We start from the raw sequence: 12,593 nt of genomic DNA, 5'->3' as shown, positions 1-12,593 counted from the left end.
GACGTCACGCGACTTCCTTTCAGCCTGTGGGCGGGGGAAAGCGACGCCACCTTGGGAGGGTCTCAAAGGGTACCTCGCTACAGTTCGGCTTCCTGTGAGAAGTTTCCATCTTGGCGGCGTGGGGTGGTAGCGTCGCCATATTGAGAAGGGCAAAAGGAGGGATGCCATTATGCGAGGGTCAGTCGCCTCCATAACATTCTTGAGGGAAGCCGTTGATGAATGATTTAAGCATCCTTTTTGTGCTTTTCGTTCACAACCTAAGTCTGGAGGCGGCTTTAGCATCCACCCAAAGTACTTTTTCTACGTGTTTTAAGAAATTTTCGGAAATTTGAGGAGGGGAAAAACCCGAGATTTGGTTTCAGGGAGGACACTGAATCGCTGCTAACACGTGCAAGACACATTTTGTTGTTGTTTAGTCGTTTAGTCGTGTCCGACTCTTCGTGACCCCATGGACCAGAGCACGCCAGGCACTCCTGTCTTCCACTGCAGTTTGGTCAAACTCATGCTGGTAGCTTCGAGAGCACTGTCCAACCATCTCGTCCTCTGTTGTCCCCTTCTTGTGCCCTCCATCTTTTCCACCATCAGGGTCTTTTCCAGGGAGTCTTCTCTTCTCCTGAGGTGGCCAAAGTATTGGAGCCTCAGCTTCAGGATCTGTCCTTCCAGAGAGCAGAATGGATAGGTTTGATCTTCTTGCAGTCCATGGGACTCTCAAGAGTCTCCTCCAGCACCATAATTCAAAAGCATCATTTCTTCTGCGATCAGCCTTCTTTATGGTCCAGCTCTCACTTCAATGCATCACTACTGGGAAAATCATAGCTTTACCAATACGGATCTTGGTCGGCACGGTGATACCTGCTTTTTAAGATGCTGTCTAGGTTTGTCATTGCTTTTCTCCCAAGAAGCAGGTGTCTTTTAATTTCGTGACTGCTGTCACCATCTGCAGTGATCATGGAACCCAAGAAAGTAAAATTTCTCACTGCCTCCATTTCTTCCCTTTCTATTTGCCAGGAGGTGATGGGCCCAGTGGCCATGATCTTAGTTTTATTGATGTTGAGCTTCAGACCATATTTTGCACTCTCCTCTTTCACCCTTATTAAAAGATTATTTAATTCCTCCTCACTCTCTGCCATCAAGGTTGTGTCATCTGCATATCTGAGATTGTTGATATTTCTTCCGGCAATCACATGCTTCAAATAGAGGACTTCCTCAGTTATTTGAAATTACTCATGCACATGCACACAAACACACATTTTCCACAATTGAAGGAAACATTTGCAACATTGAAGATTTCTGTCTGTCCAGTGCTGCATTCACTCTGGAGTCATATGTTGGGGGAGCCACATGTTTACTTCCAGAGAGAGAAAACTAGGCAGCACAAAACAATTTTTAAAAAGAGCTTAAACAGCAACCAGCAACAACTTGTTTATATCTACAATAGTCATCCACTCTAACTCCAAAGTATGAAGGGAAGGGCTGTGGCTCAGTGGCAGAGCCTCTGCTTTGCATGCAGACGGAGTCCTACTTAAGGCTCAATCCACAGCAGCATCTGCAGGTACTACAGGGAGAGAAACTCTGAAACTTTGGAGAGCTGATGCTGCCAGTCAGCATAGTTAATTCTTTGTGCTGGATAGACCAAGACTGTATGGGGTCGTTTCTTATGCTCCTACTGTTAAGAGGGAATTGAGTGGTGGGCTTTGTCTCAGCCCACTTCTTCCAGAGCTATTATTAATATGGGCCACCTCGAGATCATGGCACTAGAGCACAACACTTTGGTTTGAGGCAAATCACTCAAAACAGCAGAGTAGTTTAGAAGCACATAAAATAATCCACTGTGTCCTCTGGCAACCATGAGTTGGCAGCTGCAATTCATTCAGGTTCTTATACTTATTTAAACCACTCCTGAAGAACTTTGCTTTACAAGGTGCTGTGCAAATAAGCATACAGATTAACCAATACTGAGACTGAGGTGGCAACTTGCCCAAGGTCACCCAGAGGTGAGACTTATTCCCCAGGTCCAAGACCAGCTCTCTATTGGCCCACACTGGCTGCTGTCCCTTGTCTTTGTTTGGAATTTCTCACTGTTGCTGAGGAAAGTAGATGTTATAGAACCACTTAATTGGTCATAATTTTTGCAGAAAATACCAGCTTGTTTTCTGGCTCAGTGATTCTGAATGTGTGTTAATTAATCCCTTGTAAGGCATGATCTTGATTTATAGGAATGGCTTCAGATAAGAGAAGATACCCAGATACATTCATTTGGTTCATTCACAAATATATTATAGGTCTCTGTTGCTGTTCTTTTGAAGCTCCCCTCACCCCCGCCTTGAATGGCACCTCATAAGAAAGATTAGCTTTTATGCTTTATCCTCCTTGAAGACTCTTGAGTGACATTGCCCACTGCAAAAGCCCACAGAGAAGTGACTAACTTCTTTCATTGTGTTCTGAATTCAACCTCCTTCTGATGAAGGAGAAAACACATGCCAGTCCCAAGTAGTCTCTCCAGAAAGCACTCTATTGCCTCTCCCTTCTCTTTGATAATGAGAAAGATCTCTTCTGATCTCACCTGCTGCATTGTGGCATGGGAAGAGAAGTGGCTTCTTAAGTAAGGAGATCCAAGGCTTTTTAGAAATTGCAGGTAAAACTCAGTACTCTGAGCATTTGTACCTGGGGACCTGGAAGACAACAGCGTAGATCACAGGACGCAAATAGGAGCAAGAGTCTTGAGCTGAGATGTGATTTTTAATGAAAAGTGTGCTGCGGATGTCGGCAGCTGCTTTGGCTTATTAATGGGAAAGGGTGGTACCTCAGTGGATAGAGCATCTGCTTTGCATGTAGAAGGTCCTCTGTTCAGTCCCTGGCATCTCCAGGTGGGAGAAGGAATGTCCCCTGTCTGAAACCTTGGAAAGATGTTACCACTCAGTACCACTGTACTGAGTCAGAAGATGGGCCTCTGTTATAAGGCATGTTCCTACGTAATGTGCATATGTAGTTGCAAGAAGAACAGCTATCATGGTCTTGAAGTGATGGGCACATGAGTGGCTGTTCTCAAAATCTGTTTGTGGCCTTCTCACAACAAACACCATTGGTGGGCCATGGTAATTTCTGACCAAACATTTCTTTGTTCCATGACTTCATGCTGAGTATTTGATAGGAAACTTTCTTGGGAACCTTCTGAATCAAAGGAAAGAAAGAATAATTAAGTTACACACCACCCACTCTCAGTTGGCAAGCTTGAAAGTTTGTGTTGCACTGCTTGCTTTCTGAGGATTGTTATGTGCTGCCCAAAGTACTTTGCTATATCTTCTTACCCATATCTTGCTATGCCACAGTCCTCTTCCTGTCCTGGTCTTGCAGCTCTGCACTGAGTGACATAATTGCACCTCTTAACAGATGCTGTTTCTTACATCCCAGCTACTACTAGCAAGAGCCAAAGAAGAGGAAATGGGAGACTGCTTGCAGAAATCCCGGCATCTCAGACGCTTTTTTAAAAGTTTCTTAAAGCAGCATTGCAAGATTTCATACAGATTTATCTACAATGAAGAAAGTCCTTTGGTCAGTAGTTCAACCCCAACAAGGCACTGCAACAGGAATTCGCAATATGAGGTCTTATATGGATCAATTTTAATCTCTTAAGGGAAGGAGTTGACCTTTTATGATTTGGATTTCTGGTCAGAGATTATTCCTCATAAGAGACAGAAAAAATTTGCTACCTGATGGGACCTGAGGTTATCACTACAGGGTCCTTGCTCAAGCGCTGTTGGACAGAGGGAGGTTGAAGAAAATTCCCAGAGCACTTAATTTATTTTCTTTCTTTTTTTAGCTTTCAGTATTTTTTACAGAGTGAAGTTCAACCATGTATTTTTTTCTGATCCTCACTGCCATAGGGTAAAATACATTTTCTTTGGTGTTTCGGGGACACATGGGTGATTCTGGAGTGTGGCTAGCTTGTCAGCTCCACGACTCCTGCTGCTGTATGGCCGACAGAGGGGATTCATGTGATCCAGATGGGAGCTCAGGCAACCAGTAATTGACCTTCTATGCTACAGCTGGAACATCAGGGTTCAAAGTAATGAAGGATTCGTCAGGGTTGCTGGCAGTGCTGGTGTTCTGGGGTGTGTGTATGTGTGTGTATGTGTGTGTTGCGTTCCTGCTTCCCCTTTTCTTCCACCTCTAAGGAGACTCTGGTTCATAGTCTGGGTGTAGCTGGACCCTGACAAATAACTGGCTTTTCTGGTTAAAAAAACCCCATAGCAGCGGATGGGAAAGGCCTCTGCCAAGTCCCTGGAGAGCCACTATAAGTCAGAGAAGAAAATATTGGGCTAGATAGTCCAGTGGATTGACCTGGGATACGGCAACTTCCCATGACATTCTTAATTTGCTTAGTTTGCCTTTTTGGATGGAAGTGAAGGAAAAGGCCGCAGGAGGGAGCATGATGTCTGAATAGGACTTGTCACAGTTGTGCCTATGGGACACTTCTCAAGAGGGGCCTACCTGGAGCCTGCTGTGCTCTCATTTCAGCACCAGGCTAAAAGCTATTTCCACCCCCCTCCGTAATTTCAGTGTGAATTATGGATTTTAGACTGGTTTGCCATTGCTGTTTTATTTTTGTAAGTTTTATTTGCCAAACAGATTTTACTATTCTAACATTGCTTTTATGATGCTGTGTAACCTGCCCTTGGACACTTTTTGCAGGACAGGATACAAACCCTGATTTCCCCCTAGGAAAGATCCACAAGCAGAATACTATATTTCTGCCAGTGACGGCTCCTGAACCTTTCTCTTTAAAAGTTTGAATGGCTTTAATTTTGTTTACTGTGTGTTTTTGCAATATTGATCCCAAAAGGGCTCCCATGGAAGAAGACGTTATGATGCAAAGCACTTCTGTTGTTTATTTACTTCATCTTATTCTAGATCATTTGTTACATTTATCAGTCACCGAATTGCAATGAGCCTCTAGGTGATGTATAACCCTGATACAAAGAGTTAAAAAAAACACATAATATTCCAAGCAATACATTGTGATATACAAGCCTAGCAACTAAATAAGTAAGCATTAACACTGGCACAATCCAATAAAAACTAAAAGACCCCACACGCTAAAACTGAATGATCGCTGTCAAGTGAGCAGAGACTAAAATCAGATGATGTTAAGGCAGCGTTAAAATGCAAAAAGGTCCGACTTCGATCCCTGGCAGCATCTCCAGGTACCTGGTGATGGGAAAAGCCTTTCTCTGCCCAAGACCCTGGAGAGCTGCTGCCAGTCAGAGACGTCAATACTGGGCTAGACGGGTGAATGGTCTGACCTAGAAGAATGCAGCTTCCTCTGTTCATAAGCTGGAAGAGACCCCTAAATAGCCCTATGTGGCCTGTGCGGAATCAGTTTGAAGTTATTGTTGTATAGTAAGGGCAGGGGACCTCTTGTGGCACTTCTAGACCTTACATCACACAATTTCCTAAAACACAGTACAGTATTCTATTTTCCTTCTGGGTGGAATCTTTTCTTCTTTCCAGCAGGGGGAGACATCTGACCATATAACAGAACTGATAATGCTGCCTTTGGAAGCTTCTTTTATCAATATACATATAAAACTCAATGCTCAAATTAACTAGTTCAATAAGTAATTTAGCTCATTGATTTTTGGGCATATCCTAAGTGCCATTACAAGCTACGGATATTTTAAATGCCATTACCTAATAGAAGGAATGTTTTAAGCACCTTCTATTGATTTTATTACTGCTTTATTTTGCTGTCTTGGTTTAAAATCATTTTAACCACTCGGTAATCAAGAAGAAATATATCGTTGGTGAAATACAGTCAATTTCCTAAAAACCTTTGACATCGTTAAATAAGGAATTACAGTTGTTAAATCATGTCAGGCAATAACCAAGGGACAGAAAAGATATACAATTCGGAGCAGCGGGCCAGCAATACCAGTAAGCTGTTCTGACCTTTGCCATCCAGACTCTATGTATGTGACAATCACACACCCGGCTTCTCTTCTTGGCTCTTACATCAGCGTTTTTGGCAAGAAGTGTGGCTGGGAACATTCATCAAACTAATTGGCATGTTAATCGATTAATTCATTAATCGCAGATTTAGAATGTGGATTTTAAATCAGAGGAATCGATGCTGGCTGCAGCTGGAGGGTGTTCACTGCTGATGCTATTAATTATCATTTCTTGTATTTGGGATGATTTTTTTGAACAGAATATTTCCATCTGTCTTTGTTAATTATGTGGGAGGAACTGTTATCTTCAATACATCCCCTTAACTTGTTACCTTTATAGAGGCAACCGGGCTGTTTGCTTTAACTGGATAATTAAACACTAGTCTGTTAAACAGGATGACAGTTAATTTGACTAAAAATAGTTAATCAGTGGATAGCCTTAGTAAGAAAGTATTTAAAAGCTAGGCAGGTTACTGAGTGCTAACCAAGTATGACCAAGGGAGAGGTAGTCAGTGTTTTCATTACCTCCTGCACCGTGTCGTTGAAATCACTCTCTAGCTTAGCAAACAGGCAGTTGCGTTTGCTTGCTGATATTGCTCATAAGGTTGCATGGTGACATTATGCCCCAAAGATGTAAACAGAGCATGCTCCTCTGAGGAATTTGAACCTCCATGCCTTTGAGATGAACAGATTAACAGGACCACTGAGCTAATCACTTGGCAGATGCAAACTGCAAATACAGTCTATATGTTGCCTAATCAAAGAATTGCAGAAGTATGTAGTGAGCTTTGAAGCTCAATAAAAGCCAGCTAATGAGATGATTAAATTGGCATTTGATGTGATTTAACTATAGAGCAGCAAACATCAATACCTATATGATTTGGCAAGCGATTCTCAAATTATGATGTGAACTTTTCAAGGGTTTCCACCATTGGGGAACACCTAGCTGTTAACCAACATAGGGTGGGGTGGGGTGTAGATTTTGTAAAGTCAAGTGCTTTAATCATCAGTAGCTTTCTATTCTCTTCTGCTGCCTAAACAAACATTTAAGTGAACTGAATGATTAGGCCCAGGTTTGTGCAGGAATGAGCTCTGAAATCAGTGGACCAAAACAGAACTCCTTGGTTCTTAGAAACTATGAAAAGGGAAACTGGTTTTCCTAAGTCCAGGGTTTGCCCTGTGTTTGGGATGGCTTCCTTTCAGAGCAGGTTTTCTGCACGTGCAAAATCTCACTGGATTCCACAGCGTAGAAGAAAAGCAAACCCAAAGCACTGTTTGCCAGCCATGCTCACAAGTTGTTCCTGGGTGCTGCTTTTTGTTAGCAAGATGCAAAACCTGACAGCACAGCCTTTGTCCCATACATGCTTGAGTTTGTCCTGTGTGTGCCTGCATGGTCCCAGCAAAACTGCTGCGGAAGTTTGAGCCTGCATCTTCCCTGGTGTCTCTCAATTTAAATGTGTATCCCAAACTGATATCCATACCAGGTGGGGGAACCTTTGCCCCCACCCCATGTTGCTGAACTTTAACTCCTAATCTCCGGCCATTGGCCATGCTTGCTGAGGCTGATGGGAGTTGTAGTTCAGCAACATCTGGAGAGGACCACGGATTCCACACATCTCCACATGGTGTTCTTGCATGCATTACCACTACTTGTTATGTAATATGGGCTATTGGGAGGTGGGAGAGATTGGGAGAGAGTTCTAGCCATATTAAGTTACTGTTATACCTACAATTGCTTTTCTTCTTATAATTTCAGATTACCATGCTTAATGCACACGAGCTGACGCATGGAGATACATTTGGGGTAATGCTGTGTGTAGTTATGCATGTCGTATTATCACATGGCTAGATGTGGTCTGTCATCCCCTACTCAGCACATCTGGTACAGTAGATTTACATGCAGAAATTCCATTTCCACATGAAGATTGCATTCACTGAACTGGGGCAAATCACTTTAGAATGGAGGTCCATTTGTGTTGCCCAGGATGAGGCTGTCACTGTAGGAAAAGATAGGTGTCTAGTATAAATTCAGGATATGGATTATCCTATCATGGCAGCTGCCTTCTGTGGTATCTCCTTTCTATAGATTAGAATAATTTTGTTGTTCCATGCAGGAGGTGAGCTGGCAGTCAGTGTCACTCTCTCTGGCCAGTATTTGGAATCATCACTTTTAATAGAAACCCACCCATCACTTGCTTTGTTTAAAAAAGATACCAAACATAATTACCCAGTAATTATAGCTGTAGAATCCTGGTCCTTTCCACTGCATTGCTGGAAATTGGGTTTCCAACATCCCTCTCTTCCTTCCCCTCTGCATTCCCAGCCCCAAAGCTTAGAAATACCAGAGCCAATGCCTGTAAGACAGAGGCATTATGCTCTGATCAGAAAGACAAGTTAAAATGGCTATTTGCTTATTTTATTTAACTCAGTTCGTATACTGTGGGATTGTAGTAAAACCTCTTAAGCGGTTTATAAGAAATATTAAAATTATCAATAAAAACAGTTAAAAACAGTTAATTAAAACCAGCAGTAAAAAAAACCCGAAACACAACATGTCTGGATTGGCTTCATCATCTCATCCTTCTAACACATACTCCCTTTTCAGAATGAAAAAGGAAACACAATAAAAAAACAACCAGGTTTCACTTGCAATAATTTTTCCATATCTTGAGGACTAGCAAATTCTTTACTATGAGGCTTTATTTGTACAAAGCATAGCAAAACTTCAAAACCACTCAAAAGCTTTCTTATTAACTGCTGTCAGTCCTGTGATTTACAAGGGCAATAAAGATCTGGAGGGGGCACATTTATCATGGACTTCAGCGCACCAGGAGCCATTTTCTCAAGCGGTAAAGCCAAGTGATAAAATGAGTTCTTTTGTTCCATAACCTTCTTAAAATGTGTGTGTTGGTCTTTCTGGCTTGTAGCTTGGCTCTGCTCCTCTAGCCCTCCATCTCCCTGCGATGATGAATTGCTCAGACACAGATGCTGATGATGCTTCTAGAACAGCAGATTCTCTGAGTGATACAAATTTACTTTCCGCTTTCTATTAGTTGCCAGCGTTATTTATTCCTCTACTCCTAATTTTTATTTTATTTGCATGACACTTTTGAAATTGGGTAGGAGAAACTATCATATACCCTTCCTTCTTAGGAAAACTCAGATAATTCTGATTTAGGATAATATAAAATCCTCATGTTTATACCAAGAAACCATTCTCCTGATTTGTGGTGTGCATGTTGGGAAGCAAAGTCCCATTGTTCTGCATTTGACATACTCTCATAGGCAGATAATAACTTTTGTGTCTATCCTCCGTTCCTTGGCAGGAGAGAGAGAGAGAAAGTTAATTTGTTGCAAAAAATAGACAGCCCAGTTGGGGCTTGCTTTGTACATGAAAGAACAATACCAGTGCAACTGTTCATTGATTAACATAATTGAGCCATACTTAAATAGTCAAGGCTTAAGCTAATCAGAAAATAAAATAAGCCTTTAAAAATGTACCTGGGTTTATTTGCAACAAAACTGAATTACACTATGACTGTTGGAAGAAAGAAAACAATGAGTACTGTTCAACTTTGTCTTCATATTAGTCATTCTAGTACATCACAAAGATTCTCTAGTTTTCTGCAAATGTATTTCCTAAAATAATTTCCTTCTTCAGGATATTTTTTGAAATGCACTTGACGTGGCCTAGCTTTCTCAAAAAGAGCAATTTACATGTCTTACAAAAATGGGAGAAGTTAAATTTCAAGGCAAATGACTTCTAGATTAGATGATGTGTGACTTGATTTACACAAGTTAACTAGCATCATGTTTGTGAGGTTTGTGTTTTTAAAATGAGGGCTGGGGAAATGACAGAGTACAATGGACCAGTTAGCAAAGTGGGTTGGTTTGCTCACAGCAAGAGGATGAATTGGATGGAAGAACAATCAGCTTGGAAATGTCTTCCAATTGGCTTTTAAGGCTCAGGGCAGGTGGGTGATTTTGACCATACTTTCCAACCTTTTTAAGCTGGGATTAGGGACACGGGCACCTCCGAGAAGCAGTGTAGAGAAGGACCAGCGGTGGTGGCGTTCCTCTTTTCCTCTGGGCTCCGGTACACTGCAGCTTCACTCTGAGCCAGGGGCAGCAGCAGTGCAGAGAAGGCGTGGTAGCATTAGCCCTACACCGCATCTCTCCTCCTTTGAGCTCTGGCATGAGAGGGAGGAAAAGAATCACTGTTGAGCAGCTGCTGCTGCTGCTGCCAGAGAGCACCCAGAGCCTTTTCACCTTCTGCTACTCACGCCCTGACCTTCCTGCTGGGCTCATGGTCCCCCAGGGCCACACACACTGTGCACTCCAGCAGGGCTGGGCAAGGCAAAGTGTAGGACTGTCCTCCCTTCTTTGCTACGCCATCATGCTCTGCCATCACATCAGTGTTGTTGCGCTCACTGCCTGGTGCTCTGACTGGTGGAGAGCCAGATTTCTCCCTGCAGCCACCACAGCCATTTTCTTTCCCTGCTTAATTTATTAAGAGTCTGAGAAGGGGAAAGTTGTTCTCCTGTGCGGTGGCCTCCCAAGGAAGGACGTGTGGATCCTGGGACATTCTGGGATCCAATCAGAGACTGGGATGCCTGCTTTAAATCCGTGATGTCCCACTCGAAACATGACAGTTGCATGGTATGTTTGCCACAATCCAGCATGATCTAGTCCCTATGACTCCAAGATCTTGTTTGTAGTTCCTCACTGCTTAATTCAGACCCTATGAGTGTATATAGGAAATTAATATTTCTTTTGGTGGGTTGTGTTGTGATGTTTGCATTTGTTGCCTTCCTCTGACCCGAGGAGGATACGCTGGATGATTATCATTGCACTGAACAGCAGTTGAAATGTTTGGTAAGATATAGGGGCTGTTTTAGAAAGAAATTGGTGCTACATAGGGAACCACAGACAATTTTCTCTGGTGGCAACTTGCTGCTAAAGCCAGTTGGGATGCTTGGGGGAAAGTGGTTAGAGGACTGTCGTTTGCTAGAGATGGCTGAACCATCACTCCCGATTTGCCCCAAAGGAGGCAGCTGTAGTGCTAGCCTTAGGCACACCTCTTAACCAGCTCTTAACCAGCATATGGAAGATGTTGGCCTTCGCTAGTCCATCATGGGTATATCAGCCATGGCAGAGAGATTTTTTTCAGACCTGTTTGCTGTAATTTTATGGCCATACTTAAAATATGAGTAAGAAAGATTTTTACCAGCCGACCAGCCTCTTTTTATATAGCTGCAAAGGGAATTGTGTGTTATTTCTGATACTTATCGTATTGTTAAATCTTTTGTCTCTGATATTTTAAGTTGGAAATTATAAGTGTTCTTTGTACTCTAGGGCCTCTTTTATACTGCAACTTCTTTAAAGATTTTAAAGATCTAAAAAAAACAAAAAACCCTTTACTTTATGAAGCAGTTTGGGGGTCAGTTTTTATAAAAATGTGTGCTTTTATGTTGGATCGTTTAAAGACCATCTGTTAACTGAAGCCAACCATAAGTGAAGTTGCAGTTATGTTTCCTATTAGTCTTGTATCTTTCCTATTAGTCATGTATGAGAGAATACAGAGGTAGCCAACAGAACTCCAAACAAGAATTGAGAAAGCAGATGGTTGCCATCATTTTACCTTGTTTTCTTTTACAAGAATGAAAAATTATTAATAGAACAGAAAACACTGTGCCCAGCTACTTTTGCTAACCACAGCTGAAAAATCACACCAAATATGCATTTCTGAGCCTTTATTTTATAATGCAATTGAAAATTTGAACTGTTTAGCTTAAGAGACATTAAGAAGAGAAGAGGAGAGAAAGCAAAATGAAACTCGTGACTGAAAGCATAGAATGAAAGACAAAATGTACTGTTTGAAATAGGTGTGTACTTTCTGGTCTGTGAAGGCTCATTTATTATATTGTCACTGTGAACTGTGATTTTTAATTTTTTTTAAGAGGAGGAGGATGAAATTTTTCCTAGGTAGTTCTCTGGCCTACTGGCAGCTGCCTTTTCAAAAGTTGTCTGTATTTAAATAAAGATCCTTAAGAAGACAAATCACCATTTGTTTTTCAACTAAATTCAGCTACAAGCTTCCAGGCATGCCCACGTCATACCTGGCCACAGGACTGCCACTCTCATATGCCGCTGAGGGAATAACACATCTGCTTCACAATTCCTGGGCAATTTCAGACAGTTGCTAAGAATAGGAAAGGAAGATTTAAATTGACCAGAGAAATAAATTATGACATTTTTATACCCGATTATATAGGAAAGTGTGTGTTTGTGGTAGGAATTAGCACGTAGTAGATATGCAGATACAAGGCTCGTATTTCATTTGAAATGTATTTATACATTCCTATCCTCATGTTAACCCTATGACAATTTTTAATTGGAATATCAAACTATAGTAAAATGTACAGGCAATGTTTGATTTCACCCCAGTCCTCCACAGTGTGGGTAATAATCTTTCTGAAGCTCATTAATTCCATTTTCAGAGGGGTCAATGAGACTGAGGGTGTTTTCACACATGAATTTTTTTAATAACTTCTGGCTTTAGTGAGAATTCTAGTGCAAATTGCCCCCCACCCCATGCATGCATTGTCCAGAATGCCCATTCCGCATTACAAATGCCTCACCCCT

General features: G+C 41.9%; 1 protein-coding gene across 1 annotated transcript in view; it reads right to left on the bottom strand.

The window, feature by feature from the left end:
- The window catches only part of NQO1 (NAD(P)H quinone dehydrogenase 1), a 178,533-nt gene that overhangs the window by 64,120 nt on the left and 101,820 nt on the right, over window positions 1–12,593 (bottom strand). The window lies entirely within an intron of this gene.

Source organism: Podarcis gaigeae (assembly GCF_964106915.1).
Source record: "Podarcis gaigeae genome assembly, chromosome: 8".
NCBI lineage: Eukaryota > Metazoa > Chordata > Lepidosauria > Squamata > Lacertidae > Podarcis > Podarcis gaigeae.
The sequence above is the reverse complement of the archived record's forward strand: the minus strand, read 5'-3'. Positions and strand labels throughout refer to the sequence as shown.